Genomic DNA, 14,790 nt, shown 5'->3' on the forward strand with positions numbered 1-14,790 from the left:
GTTAAAGGGACATTATGGTACTGTGGAAGTTAAAGGGACATTATGGTAGTGTGGAAGTTAAAAGGACATTATGGTACTGTGTGGAAGTTAAAGGGACATTATGGTACTGTGGAAGTTAAAGGGACATTATGGTAGTGTGGAAGTTAAAGGGACATTATGGTACTGTGGAAGTTAAAGGGACATTATGGTACTGTGTGGAAGTTAAAGGGACATTATGGTACTGTGGAAGTTAAATGGACATTATGGTACTGTGTGGAAGTTAAATGGACATTATGGTACTGTGGAAGTTAAAGGGACATTATGGTACTGTGTGGAAGTTAAAGGGACATTATGGTACTGTGGAAGTTAAAGGGACATTATGGTACTGTGGAAGTTAAAGGGACATTATAGTAGTGTGGAAGTTAAAGGAACATTATGGTACTGTGTGGAAGTTAAAGGGACATTATGGTAGTGTGGAAGTTAAAGGGACATTATGGTAGTGTGGAAGTTAAAGGGACATTATGGTACTGTGGAAGTTAAAGGGACATTATGGTAGTGTGGAAGTTAAATGGACATTATGGTACTGTGTGGAAGTTAAATGGAAATTATGGTACTGTGGAAGTTAAAGGGACATTATGGTACTGTGTGGAAGTTAAAGGGACATTATGGTACTGTGTGGAAGTTAAAGGGACATTATGGTACTGTGGAAGTTAAAGGGACATTATGGTACTGTGGAAGTTAAAGGGACATTATGGTAGTGTGGAAGTTAAAGGGACATTATGGTACTGTGGAAGTTAAAGGGACATTATGGTACTGTGTGGAAGTTAAAGGGACATTATGGTACTGTGGAAGTTAAAGGGACATTATGGTACTGTGGAAGTTAAAGGGACATTATGGTACTGTGTGGAAGTTAAAGGGACATTATGGTACTGTGGAAGTTAAATGGACATTATGGTACTGTGGAAGTTAAATGGACATTATGGTACTGTGGAAGTTAAAGGGACATTATGGTACTGTGGAAGTTAAAGGGACATTATGGTACTGTGTGGAAGTTAAAGAGACATTATGGTACTGTGGAAGTTAAAGGGACATTATGGTACTGTGGAAGTTAAAGGGACATTATGGTACTGTGGAAGTTAAAGGGACATTATGGTACTGTGGAAGTTAAAGGGACATTATGGTACTGTGTGGAAGTTAAAGGGACATTATGGTACTGTGGAAGTTAAATGGACATTATGGTACTGTGGAAGTTAAAGGGACATTATGGTACTGTGTGGAAGTTAAATGGACATTATGGTACTGTGGAAGTTAAAGGGACATTATGGTACTGTGGAAGTTAAAGGGACATTATGGTACTGTGTGGAAGTTAAAGGGACATTATGGTACTGTGGAAGTTAAATGGACATTATGGTACTGTGGAAGTTAAAGGGACATTATGGTACTGTGGAAGTTAAAGGGACATTATGGTACTGTGTGGAAGTTAAAGGGACATGATGGTATTGTGGAAGTTAAATGGACATTATGGTACTGTGGAAGTTAAATGGACATTATGGTACTGTGTAGAAGTTAAAGGGACATTATGGTACTGTGGAAGTTAAAGGGACATTATGGTACTGTGGAAGTTAAAGGGACATTATGGTACTGTGGAAGTTAAAGGGACATTATGGTACTGTGGAAGTTAAAGGGACATTATGGTACTGTGTGGAAGTTAAAGGGACATTATGGTACTGTGTAGAAGTTAAAGGGACATTATGGTACTGTGGAAGTTAAAGGGACATTATGGTACTGTGGAGGTTAAAGGGACATTATGGTACTGTGGAAGTTAAAGGGACATTATAGTAGTGTGGAAGTTAAAGGTCCCATTCCGTGCAAAAGCTGTTTTTACTTGTAAATGCATATATACTGCTGTCAGCCCTCCCTGTAATGAGTGGTCACACGCTCAAAACTGCCACAGTTGGATTTGTCCCTATCCAGCGTCCCTCTGCAGTCTCCTCCAAGCCACACCCCCAAACGCTTCGTTTGCCCAGAGGGGAATCTGGGGGAATCGGGACGTCACTAGCTTCCTCCTGCATACTACGCGGGTCTCTCTCACACAAGCTACCTGCACTATTTAGTCTATAGCCACAAAATTAACACTTCTAGCTGGAGCGACGCCAACTGTACGTGATCCAGCAACTGCAGAGGTGCATTCGGTAAGTCTAGGCATTTTGAGATGTCCTCTTTAGCGTAGTACCGTTTAGTTAACGATAACTCGCAACCTAGCGTGCTGGTCCACAGACGCTAATCTGATTGGCCGCTGGGAGCCTGGGGCGGGCTCTCCCTCAGCGGCCAATGGGAACTGTTAGTTCTGAATATATTATAGAAACAAGCCGTTCTTGGGAAGCAACCAGAAGAGGGAGTGAGAACTCCGTCACAACAAACGGGTTTGCTATATTTTCGACAGATTAATCCAGAATCATGTTTTATGGACCAGAGACACACGTTTTTAAGAGGTTACAGCTGCACGAATTGGGACCTTTAAAGGAACATTATGGTAGTGTGGAAGTTAAAGGGACATTATGGTACTGTGGAAGTTAAAGGGACATTATGGTACTGTGGAAGTTAAAGGGACATTATGGTACTGTGTGGAAGTTAAAGGGACATTATGGTACTGTGGAAGTTAAAAGGACATTATGGTACTGTGGAAGTTAAAGGGACATTATGGTACTGTGTGGAAGTTAAAGGGACATTATGGTACTGTGGAAGTTAAAGGGACATTATGGTACTGTGGAAGTTGTGCACAAGGAAAATGTAGTTAACCAATCTACTAACAGTAGTGTGAATGTATTGTAAACAGATAAGAACATGGGTGAGATTGCCATGAATTATCCTGTGAAATAAATTAATACATAATAATCATGAAAGCGTGATTTCCCCTCAGACTATAATCATACCATCAAAATCTATAATGACTGCATCCCTAGTCTCGCCCATATTGATGACATAGCTAATGGATGGCAAAGGGAGAGAAAAAAATAACGAGTTCAACTCCACTCTGCTACAGTGGGACACATTAAATATTAATAGGGTTTTCCTATTTTGACTGCCGAATATTTCCAGCTTCCCAGCCTTTATGGCCTCTGACACGGCCTTTATTAAATCTCTCCGGGCAGTTAAAGCCTCTGACACGGCCTTTATTAAATCTCTCCGGGCAGTTAAAAGCTGACCTGAATGCAGAATTGCAGGACTGACCTGAGACAACAATAAACCTTTGAGGACCTTACATCGACGTTGTGGCGGATGTTCAACAATGAACATAATCGTCAAAAATTAAAAGCTTTGTTGGAAAATTGACCTCAATTATACTCCATCTTCCGGGCTTCCGGGTAGTGCAGCGCTAGATTCCCTACCAACATTGTCTACCAACACGAAAGTCGCAGGTTCGAGCCCCCGTCTTACCTCCGGCTTGGTCGAGCGTCCATGCAGGCACAATTGAACATGTCTGCGTGTGGGAATCCAGATGAAGGGTATGTGTCGCTGCACTAGTGCCTCCCCTGGTCGGTTAGGGGAGGGGGGGAACTGGGGAGAATAATGTATTCGCTCTTATCATGTGAATAATTTAGCTTGCCATTAAATGAAAGTCTCTCTCAGCCGCCATCTGAGGCTGCTGCAGACACACATACTACTGCATGAGCTGCTGCAGACACACATACTACTGCTGCAGACACACATACTACTGCATGAGCTGCTGCAGACACACATACTACTGCTGCAGACACACATACTACTGCATGAGCTGCTGCAGACACACATACTACTGCTGCAGACACACATACTACTGCATGAGCTGCTGCAGACACACATACTACTGCATGAGCTCCATCTGAGGCTGCTGCAGACACACATACTACTGCATGAGCTGCTGCAGACACACATACTACTGCATGAGCTGCTGCAGAGCCACATACTACTGCATGAGGTGCTGCAGACACACATACTACTGCATGAGCTGCTGCAGACACACATACTACTGCATGAGCTGCTGCAGAGCCACATACTACTGCATGAGCTGCTGCAGACACACATACTACTGCATGAGCTGCTGCAGAGCCGCATACTACTGCATGAGCTGCTGCAGACACACATACTACTGCATGAGCTGCTGCAGACACACATACTACTGCATGAGCTGCTGCAGAGCCACATACTACTGCATGAGCTGCTGCAGACACACATACTACTGCATGAGCTGCTGCAGACACACATACTACTGCATGAGCTGCTGCAGAGCCACATACTACTGCATGAGCTGCTGCAGACACACATACTACTGCATGAGCTGCTGCAGACACACATACTACTGCATGAGCTGCTGCAGACACACATACTACTGCATGAGCTGCTGCAGACACACATACTACTGCATGAGCTGCTGCAGACACACATACTACTGCATGAGCTGCTGCAGACACACATACTACTGCATGAGCTGCTGCAGACACACATACTACTGCATGAGCTGTTGCAGACACACATACTGCTGCTGCAGACACACATACTACTGCATGAGGTGCTGCAGACACACATACTACTGCATGAGGTGCTGCAAACACACATACTACTGCATGAGCTGCTGCAGACGCACATAGACGCACTGGGCATTACATCTGTCATCCCTGGGCATTACATCTTTCATCCCTGGGCATTACATCTTTCATCACACGCTCCCAATAGCACCTAGTCCCGCAGTCAATAGAAAAATGAAAGCAGTATAAATTAAAACGCCGGGGAGTCTAACCATTAATTTGTGTAAATGATTCTCCTGCCATTCTCCCAGCAGTATTTTACACCGGCTTCAGCTTTAAGAAAACATCCATCTCCTCCGGCGACAGAAAGCAATAAAACATTCAAAACATTTCAAACCGCGCTCAACATTTCTTCTTGGGCGAAGGCTATTTCTAACTGCGTTTTGGCTCCATAATCTACTTCTCCAACGGCATCTTCTTGAACCTTCACGACAGGTAAGAGAGCGCAGTAACAGAATACGGCCAGCGGCGGTGCTGTGACTCATCATTAACACTTGGCAAGAGCGATCAATGCGTCGTAAGTGAGAAGAAGACTTCAAAACAACACTGGACCGGCGACTAGGAGCTCCATCAGATAACAGAGGGCCATAACTCACAGGTGGGATCGAGGGGCCTGGCTGGGGTTTTCCTCATCCCAAAGAAGGTTCAGCGTTCTCCTCATCAGCTCCACTCTTGTCTGCACAGGGCCAAACCAAGTCCCAACCTCCAGGTTCTGAAAAATTAGGCCAACGCAGAAGGACCAAAAATTGCAGTTCCTTAAATGGCCACTTGAGGCTGGCTGCAAAAGGGAATCATCCCCCATTCGACCCCCATGTTAAAATGCCTGCCTTTACAGCAAAAATCAACATGGTGAAAAAAAAAGTTTTGGTAGCTAATTTAACCATTCATAATAACTCACCATAATAACTATGGTTCATAATTTATAGTAACTCACCCATTTACAGAGTCTATGGGCTGGTTGCAAAAAGAAGTCCGATTGTATAGAAGTGAATGGAAAAATGACCCGACTTCTCACCTGATTTATGACCTCAGTAAACACTTTCCTAATGACTTTATGGTCTCAATCGCTAGTTTCAAGTCTTTTCATTGTGTTCATTGTAAATTCCATTTTGTAAATGATGGTCCCATTTGGAGTCAAATTGACGATAAAGCAGACTATGTTTTAGGGCGTGATTGACAGGTGATTGATAGGTGATTGACAGGTCGCCTGTCCACTGATCACGCAGCTCGCTGATCAGTGGAGTCGGCACCGGGGCTCTTCTCGTTCAAAATGGCGACGGCCAAAATGCCAAACGTGAAGCTTCAAAACGGGGAGTCCACAAACCCATGGGTGACATCACAGAGGCCATGGGTGACATCACAGAGGCCATGGGTGACATCACAGAGGCCATGGGTGACATCACAGAGGCTATGTCCATATTTATATACAGTCTATGGACCAGACAGCAGCCAGAGAGACAAAACTCTTCCCTCCACTCACTAACTCTTTATCTGCAGCTCAGGCCTGTCTCTCTCTGGATTATATTCAGCTTCACAATGTCAAAGCCACCACTGAATCACAACGCCTCAAGAAACCTGCATGGCCACTCTTAAAGTGTACTATAGGAAATCCCAGCCACATTCAAGGGATAGTAAGTTGTTAGCTCAGACATTTTCATTTGACACAATCTAAAAGCAGCTTGTAAAAGTGGATGAGCACACAGCACAGGTGATATGCCAAAAAGTATGTTGCAAAAGTATATGCCATATAAACGCTGGGCTAGCATCCAATGACTTGCTGCTGCTGCTGCCTGATAGACACTCTTTGCACCTTGCTTAAATGGTCAAAGCACTCCGTTAACAATCACAATAGCCTGAGCAAATGGCATCACAGTAACAGCCAAGGGAAGAAAGCCGAGGAGGAAGTAGGTCTGTGAACACCGTCACTTGCCAACACTGTTAAGTATGCTTGTTGTTTTTGTCTCTGCGGGCGATCAAGATTTTGAATCTTTCAAACGTGCAGTAACACTGTGCAGTAACACTGTGGAGTAACACTGTGCAGTAACACTGTGCAGTAACACTGTGCAGTAACACTGTGCAGTAACAACACTGTAACACTGTGCAGTAACAACACTGTAACACTGTGCAGTAACACTGTGCAGTAACAACACTGTAACACTGTGCAGTAACAACATTGTAACACTGTGCAGTAACACTGTGCAGTAACAACACTGTAACACTGTGCAGTAACAACACTGTAACACTGTGCAGTAACACTGTGCAGTAACACTGTGCAGTAACACTGTGCAGTAACAACACTGTGCAGTAACACTGTGCAGTAACACTCGCGAGCGCTCCATCCACGGCCCTGCAGGGGATGCAACGCACTGCCAAAGACACTGGTTGCCATGGTAACGCTGACAGCACCTCCCCATAAAAGCTCTAATTGATAGCAGTAGATAGCGGTGGAGGATTAAGCATCACGCCCGGATCTCCAGGCAGACAGAAGGGCCCTGACAGCCAGACAAAACCCAAGCCTGTCCCATTCAGGGTTCAGTCTGAGTACTCTAGTGGGACAGATTTGCATGCAAAAGCCGGAGATAAGCCAGTAAATAACTCCTTTAAAGGCAATAATCATTTGTAAGTCCTCAAAAACCTACTCTGTCTATCGGCTATATCTGCTCTTTTTTTTACTTTGTATGATAAAGTCATGTGAGGGAACATTATTTCTTATTATCTCATGTTCCCGTTAGCTTAGCATTATTTGAGCAGAAAGGATAAGCAGCCAAAAGCATCCTATGCTAAAGAAGTGAGGTATTTTTCTGGGCCTTTTTGCCCCCAATTTCTCTTCCCACAGGGGAAGATCCTTGTTATGCCTGCCATCAGTCTGCCCAAACAACTCCGCCTAAATCAGCTTTCGGTTAGAAAATATCATTAGAAATGATTTTTGCATTTAGTACGGTGGCATTATGTCCGCGCACGTCAATAAAGCCTCGATGGTCAATCTTTTTTATGGTCATGTTTCCAGCAGCATGCGCTAATGCTGAGAGAGAGAGGGGGGGGGGGAGTGTTGAGTAGGCTCTCCAAGATCGGCAGAGGGGGTGGGGCAGCAGGGGGAATTGGTCAAAGTACAATTGGGGGGGGGCAGAAAAATAATAATAATAAAAAAAAAAAATCTTCATATTCATATTCTACATTTCCATAGATTCTAGAAACGTGCAATGTAGACATTTCATTCTGGCGACTGGCTGAAAGTGTTGAGCACATGATGCAACACAATACGCTGCTGAGAGAAAATAAAAGGTGTGTGTGTGTGTGTGTGTGTGTGTGTGTGTGTGTGTGTGTGTGTGTGTGTGTGTGTGTGTGTGTGTGTGTGTGTGTGTACGTGCGTGCGTGCGTGCGTGCGTGTGTGTGTGTGTGTGTAATCTGCAGTCAGCTGGGGCAGAGAGACGCTGCTCTCATCATTTTGGTCAACAGAGAGGTAAGTGGAGATGATGATACCTGCGAACCAAACACCTTGCAGAGACGCCGACGACTGCAAACTTTGATTTTGTTTCTCGTCTATCGATTCATAAAAACCAAGAGAACATCTTCGGTATTTTCCTTCGGATATCGATCCTGTTGTCTGCGCTCAAATGACATCATTATAATCCGATTATGAGCTGGTAAGACGAGACAGAAATGCCAGCAGGAACAAATGCGTTGAAATCCAGTCAGATCTGTGTGGGTGATGAAATATGGAGGAATGTGCCTCATAGTTAGGAGACGTTAACTTGACTCTGACACCTCCGCTGGACGTGACGCAACGCTGAGCACAGAGTGAGAACATCCCTCAACTCCAGCCTGTCTGTCTGTCTCTACCTGGTGACACTTCCTCAAGGCCAGCGCTATCAATCTGTGCTTACAGTGAGCCGGCTGGCTTACAACTACTTACACTACTTTCATTGCAAAAAATCTCCTCATTTAGTCCATTTACTGAGTCCTCAAATCGACATTTTTCTTGACGTTTTTGTTGTTGCCAATTTCACTTTTTCCAATGCAAATCAACTTGTATCAAGAATTGTGTGTAGAGTGTAATTGTCTTGTTAGTAGCACAGTGATCTGCCTTTTTCTGCTTTGTTTGAAGATACTGGGATTTCTAGAGAATTCCTGAAAGGAGTGAAGCTGCTGGGAAACACTGGAAGAATTTCTCTCTCGGTTTAAGAAAAGAAATGAAGGCTGAATATGAGACAAAATGACTTGTTGAGATGTACCAAAGTACCTTACAGGAGCCCGAGTGCTTACATTTTAAGCATGAGTGACCCCAGTGGGAATTGAACCTCTAACCCTGCCTGACCCACTGAGCAAAGGCCCACACGGTTTCCCATATATACTTGAGAGGGAAGAGTATGTTTGTTGGACTTTTCTAGAAATCTTGTCTGGAGTGAAGCGATGGGTTTAGTCTTTGTTTCAAACGTCTTGTTCTTTCTCTATGGGCTTTGGGCTGGTGACTTCTTAGGCCTGGCCGGAGAAGAGGACGGAGATCTAGCAAGCGAGGCGAGACGGGCAGCACGAGCCAGAACCAGCCAGAACCAGCGTCATTATGTATGCGTTCAGAAGTCAATGACACAGTAAACACTGCACTGCTAGTAAATATGGATCCATGCGCTGAATGCAAAACCCATCACAGACTCAATCAAAAGGCTTTCAAATGCAAAAGCAGTTCAGAGGGACCAGCGACCACACTTCACTGTTCCCCCCACTGAAGCAAAACAATAAAAGAGAAGCCACTTTACAGGTCAGAATACAGAGTCGAGTACAACACACTCATAGCTTTTGCACACCAAGTCCGTATTTTCGTCCGAAATTGACGCACGAAAGAAAAAAGAATACGACCTCATTTGTGTCAATCATCATTGACACACCGAGTCCGACAATTACGTCCGTCGTTTAAGATTTCGGACGAGGTTCGATTTTCTGCGTTTTTCGCATCAGTCAATAGATTTTTGCGAGCTGGGACCCGTCTGTGTTTTCAGATGACGGATTAAAAACACGCATACGAAAACAATCGGACTGTGTGTGCAAAGACCTTCACTGTGAGATGAGTCGAGTACAACACACTCACTGTGAGAATGATGACGTCTCCATTTTTCATATTTATGTTCATCACAAAGCAGATGATAGATGAAAAACAAACAAGTGCCTTGAGAGAATGCGTTTTTTTTCTCTCAAAAGTGTCGAAAATGAGAGGAGGGACAAAGGAGAAATCCAATTAAATCAATGTGGAGCGTGTGCGCTCTCTGGCACCGTCGCTGGAGGACGTCTAAATTGCATCGGGCAAATCTGGGGGAATGAAACCCATATGGCTAATGGATACGAGGTTAGGATATTGTTTTGGAAGGCGCTACAACGCGCCGTCCTTCAAGAGGCCGCCGCGGCGCCGCAGACCTCCACAAATCATTAGCGTGGAGGATGATAGAACACACTTGATCAGACCCAGGAGGAAGAGATGCCAGGGGGAGAAGAAGACCCATGTCTGTGTGAATAATGATGACGGTCACCTTAGTCATATATCACCAGGCGCAGGAAGATGACTTGGATAAGGGTGTCAGCGCGGAAGACTGACAAATATCTGCACCATCCTCAGATTTCAATCCCACAGTTTCTCTCTCTCTCTCTCTCTCTCTCTCTATCTCTCTCTCTCTCTCTCTCTCTCTCTCTCTCTCTCTCTCTCTCTCTGAGACAGAAATGACTCCACGTTGTAGCTCCTCCCCAAACGCATCTTTGTCAACCGGCTGTTGCAGGTCTGTGTTTGGGATCTACACTGATGACAGTACAGCGTGTTGCAAAGCCAGGCCGTATCTTCCTCACTGCTCACTAAGTTGTGTGTTGTTGTTCAACTCATCGGGAACCGGTAAGCCCAAGGTCCTGTTTTGCTAGGTAGGTGTTGTTGCCTGAATACTGGATGCGTTTAATTAGTGCTTCCGCAAGCCGAACGTGAACAAAATGTATAAGAAGTCACTTGGGGGGCGTGAGCAGAATGGTGGGATGGATGCACTGGAGGAAAGGGACACTGTAACAAAAAGAATGTGACTGATAGGGCTACTACTCTCTTCTCTCTCCTCGCAGAGTTTAGTTGAGACTGTAGTTGGCAGCAGCCTCCTCGGCCAAGTCGCCCGCTTCATCTGCCAGAGCGTGGAGCCGCTCCATTTGTTACTCTCCCAGAAGGTCACCGGAGACGGCTTTCAGGGCGAAAGCTCCTTCCCTCAACGTCCGCTGCGGCCCTGCCCCAAAGTGCCCACAGGCCTCATGAAGATGAATGGACCAATATGCTGTCCTCCTCGCTGCTGTGTGTGTGTGCCATCATAACCTCAGATTAGACCCTCCTCAGCACCGCAGCAGCAGCATCCAGATTTATCCTGTGAGGAGATCCAGACCCACCCATCCACAAGACAAGACCACCATGCACAGTTATCAGTCTGATGGCATGCAGATGTTGCCTTCTTCAGGTGGAGATGGGTAATGGCACAGCTGCTAGATACAAGAAACAGTCTTTTTTGATCAAGTATTTCCCCCCCCGGATTTTCTCCCATTTTTCAGGCCAATTTCCCGTGCCGTTCCCGTTGCTCCACCCCCTCTGCCGATCTGTGGAGAGCCATAGACTAGCTTGCTTCCTCCGATACATGTGCAGTCGCCAGGTGCTTCTTTTCACCTGACAGTGAGGAGTGTCACCGGCACGACGTACTTCAGCGCGTGGGAGGATCACGCTATTCCCCCCAGTTCCCCTCCCCCCCTTCAAAACAGGCACCCCCAACCGACCAGAGGAGGTGCTAGTGCAGCGACCAGGACTCATACCCTGCACCGGCTTCCCAACCGCAGACATGGCCAATTGTGTCTGTAGTTACGTCTGACCAAGTCGGAGGTACCACTGCTGGGACTTGCCCTGGGTCAGTGTTGCAACAGAAGCAAACGCTGTTGCCTCGAGTATCCAAGCCCATATTCCCAGCTGATGCTTTTTATTCAAAGCAGTCTCAGAGCTGTCGGCACCAGCAGTGCAGGGAATGCATATTCAAAACTGAAATATGGTGTGTGTGTGTGTGTGTGTGTGTGTGTGTGTGTGTGTGCGTGCGTGCGTGCGTGCGTGTGCGTGCGTGCGTGTGCGTGCGTGCCTGCGTGTGTGCCTGCGTGTGTGTGCGTGTGTGCGTGTGTGTGCGTGCGTGCGTGCGTGCGTGTGTGTGTGCGTGTGTATGTGTGTGCATGCCACCCATCACTCTGCTGGTTCACTCATAATGTCTTTTCATCTTCCTTTTCACAGCCTGGCACTGAGATGTTGGTACTTAACTAATAATTAAATCCCTGTTAAGAGTGTTAATGCAGAGTGATGATACACCCCGGTGCTGAAAACAGCACCCGTCTCTTGTGACAACAACAAATGACCGGAGGCAGGACTGATGGCACACTGATGACAAGCCAGCAAATGAAACCAACAAGCAGCGAAACTACAAGAGAAATGTTGGAAAGTAAAAAGAAATATGTTGCAAGATATAAGGCACTATAGTATTCCTGCTTCAACATCGTCCCATAACTGCAAATGTCTGGTTTTCTCCGTTTGTACCTGACAAACAAAGACATCTCCTCTGCGTACAAAAGCAGTCTTCCTCCTGAACACTGAGCTGAGAGAAAGCCCCAGAGGAAACATGTGCTGAATACACCAGGGACGATGTGGAGCATTTCTGCTCAAATAGGAAAAGGCTGTGCTGCATGGTGAGATGAAACTGAACCGATATGGATCATCACACCGAGCTCATCATCATCCACATTTAATATTCTGCAGTGTGGGATGCAATGGGAAATATTTAACCGTGGTTACAGTGCTACTGCAAATGATGTTCTGTCAAAATATCCTATAGACTAGAATACTTCAGCACACAATTGCTACACAGTTCAGTTCAAAAATAGTAAGTACCAGCATATGAAGTTTGATCAGTCGTTCTCTTACCTGCCTTTGCCATCAGGCAACTCAACTTTGCAAACATGCAGCCTATAGTGGCACTTTTACACGGATCATTCCTCACAATAAAAACAGAATTTCCATAACACTGCAACTTCCCACCAGGATCAATGCTCATTTTGGAGACAATTGTCATCCTACTCTTATATAATGACTTAGAATAATCATGTAATGAATTTTATAAGGGTATAGGCTATTGCACAAATACCACTGCAAAACTCTAACTCTCAAATAAGTTATTACCATACTATATGAATATTATAGTGATACCATAAAGAGATAAGAAAACATGAAGTAAGATAATGTTCCTGTAAATTCACTGTCGGGTGCCATAGACACATATGGGCATAGTACATTAATCATAGTGATTTTAGGTGTACCTACTGTACTTATGCTTCCATATTGGAAATGCGTGAACAACACGTCCGGTGAAACTCCAGAAAGAGAGCCGGCTGGTGCGCTTACCTGTTCGGCATCCTCCACGGGACACGACGGGCTACCCTTGGAGCCAGGCGCTCAGCAGGAACGGCCGGGAGGCAGCGGAGGTCAGAGCGCGTCTCCACATCTCCCTCGGAGGCTGGAAGGAAGGCGGTACGAACACAGCACAAGTCGTGGGTAGAAGAAGTGGGCACCAACTAAACAACAATTACTTGGACGCAAGTGCTCTGGCAGATAGGCGCGCAAATCTGCAGAAAGAAACGCGTCGGAGGAGCGCTTTACCGTCCCGCTTCAGATGAGATGTTTGTCTCTTTTGTCATTTCAGGAGACTCCGTTTAGGAAGTCTGGAAGACTGATGATGGGTTGCAACTTCAGGCTTTTGAAGTCCACTTGCGGTGGTCGGATGTAGTGGGTGTAGCCCTGCACGGTGCAGCTGCCTGCCTGCGTGTGGCTGAGTTGTGAGCGGATCGGCTGGTGGTGAGAGTTGGGGCGTGTTCCTGGGAGGAGGAGGAGGAGGAGGAGGAGGAGGTGGGGGGCTGGATGCGCAAAGATGCTCAACTCGCTGGGGCAGTGTTGTGTAAAAAAAGTTTCCGAGCCAAAGTACAGTATATAGTAATATGATGCGTGTGTTTTATTCAAAGCAGTCTCAGGGCTGTCACCAGTGTGTGTGTGTGTGTGTGTGTGTGTGTGTGTGTGTGTGTGTGTGTGTGTGTGTGTGTGTGTGTGTGTGCGTGCGTGCGTGCGTGCGTGCGTGCGTGCGTGTCTGTCTGTCTGTCTCAGAATAATTTCTCGAGACAGACTTTCGACTTGCATCGAAAATCTGTCAGCAGGCTCCGTCAAAAGGGGTGTAACAGCGCTCGCACGCATGCTGCGTTTCACCTGATCAAAATGAAGTGAACGTGACCGCTGTGTAGTCTAAACTTACCATTTTCAGCATATAGCAATAAGTTGCTACTTGCTACTAGCAACGAGCTGGAGTTGTTATTGTTGTTTCATAGCGACGGACGGATTTGAGAGCGACATGCAGGGAGCGGAAAATAAATACATTAATGGGCGGAGCCGGTCGGTTGGAGCCAATGGCAGAGGTTGCAGGGAGCGGAAAGGGATTTTCTTCTTTTCTTGTAACTTTCACTTTTATAGTTTGGTAACCATAGTTGGTAACGCTATCAAACATTTCCCCTCAAGGTGTGACAAACTAACTTGCTGGTAAATCATTCATCTGGAGCAACCCGGAACAACGACTCACTGTTTACTCACTGTATACTCACTAATGCCCCCCACACTTCTGGAATGGTATTGCACCTACATTTTCGGTTTTTCAAAGACAGAAAAGTGGATTTTATGCAACAATTTGGAAGAGGCCACTATATGTTATTAAAAGAAGAGGATGTTGGGCATCGGACAGCGTCTTCACATCACGTGTTTGGATCAGGTAAGGGTTCATTTTTATACCTAGACGTGAGAGCGGCACGATTGTTTGATGGGAAATGCGTTGAGGTTCGCCCCGGGCGCTAATGCTCAGTATGAGCGAGAAGCGCCCGGATAGCGGTTTAAGGCCTACGCTACATATTACCAAAGCAAAGTCAAATCCAAACGTCAGTAGGCAAACTAAGGCCTAAGCAATTGATGTGTCAACAAATATATAACCATTAATTAGCCATTTCTTTAAGTAGGCTACAGTATGTGACAGTGTGTCTGTGACAGGCTGAGACATTTTGGCTGCAGTGTGGCACATTGCTTTTTCTCTCCTGGGTAGCCTGTTGGAGTTTTCCATCTGATGGAAGATTTTCAAAATCTGAACATTGTTCGGAATTTGATCTGATTGTTCTGATTCCTGCA

At 45.6% G+C, this 14,790-nt stretch overlaps 1 protein-coding gene across 1 annotated transcript in view; it reads right to left on the reverse strand.

Moving 5' to 3' along the window:
* Positions 1–13,115, reverse strand: part of LOC310782884 (heparan sulfate glucosamine 3-O-sulfotransferase 5) — an 84,497-nt gene extending 71,382 nt beyond the window's left edge. The window contains exon 1 of the mRNA XM_083643674.1: positions 12,979–13,115. The gene's annotated coding sequence lies outside the window, so the exon portion shown is untranslated. The remainder of the gene's footprint in view (positions 1–12,978) is intronic.
* Between the last annotated feature and the right edge of the window lie 1,675 nt (positions 13,116–14,790).

The sequence above is a fragment of the Poromitra crassiceps genome (assembly GCF_964638095.1).
Source record: "Poromitra crassiceps genome assembly, chromosome: 9".
In the NCBI taxonomy this organism is placed as follows: domain Eukaryota; kingdom Metazoa; phylum Chordata; class Actinopteri; order Beryciformes; family Melamphaidae; genus Poromitra; species Poromitra crassiceps.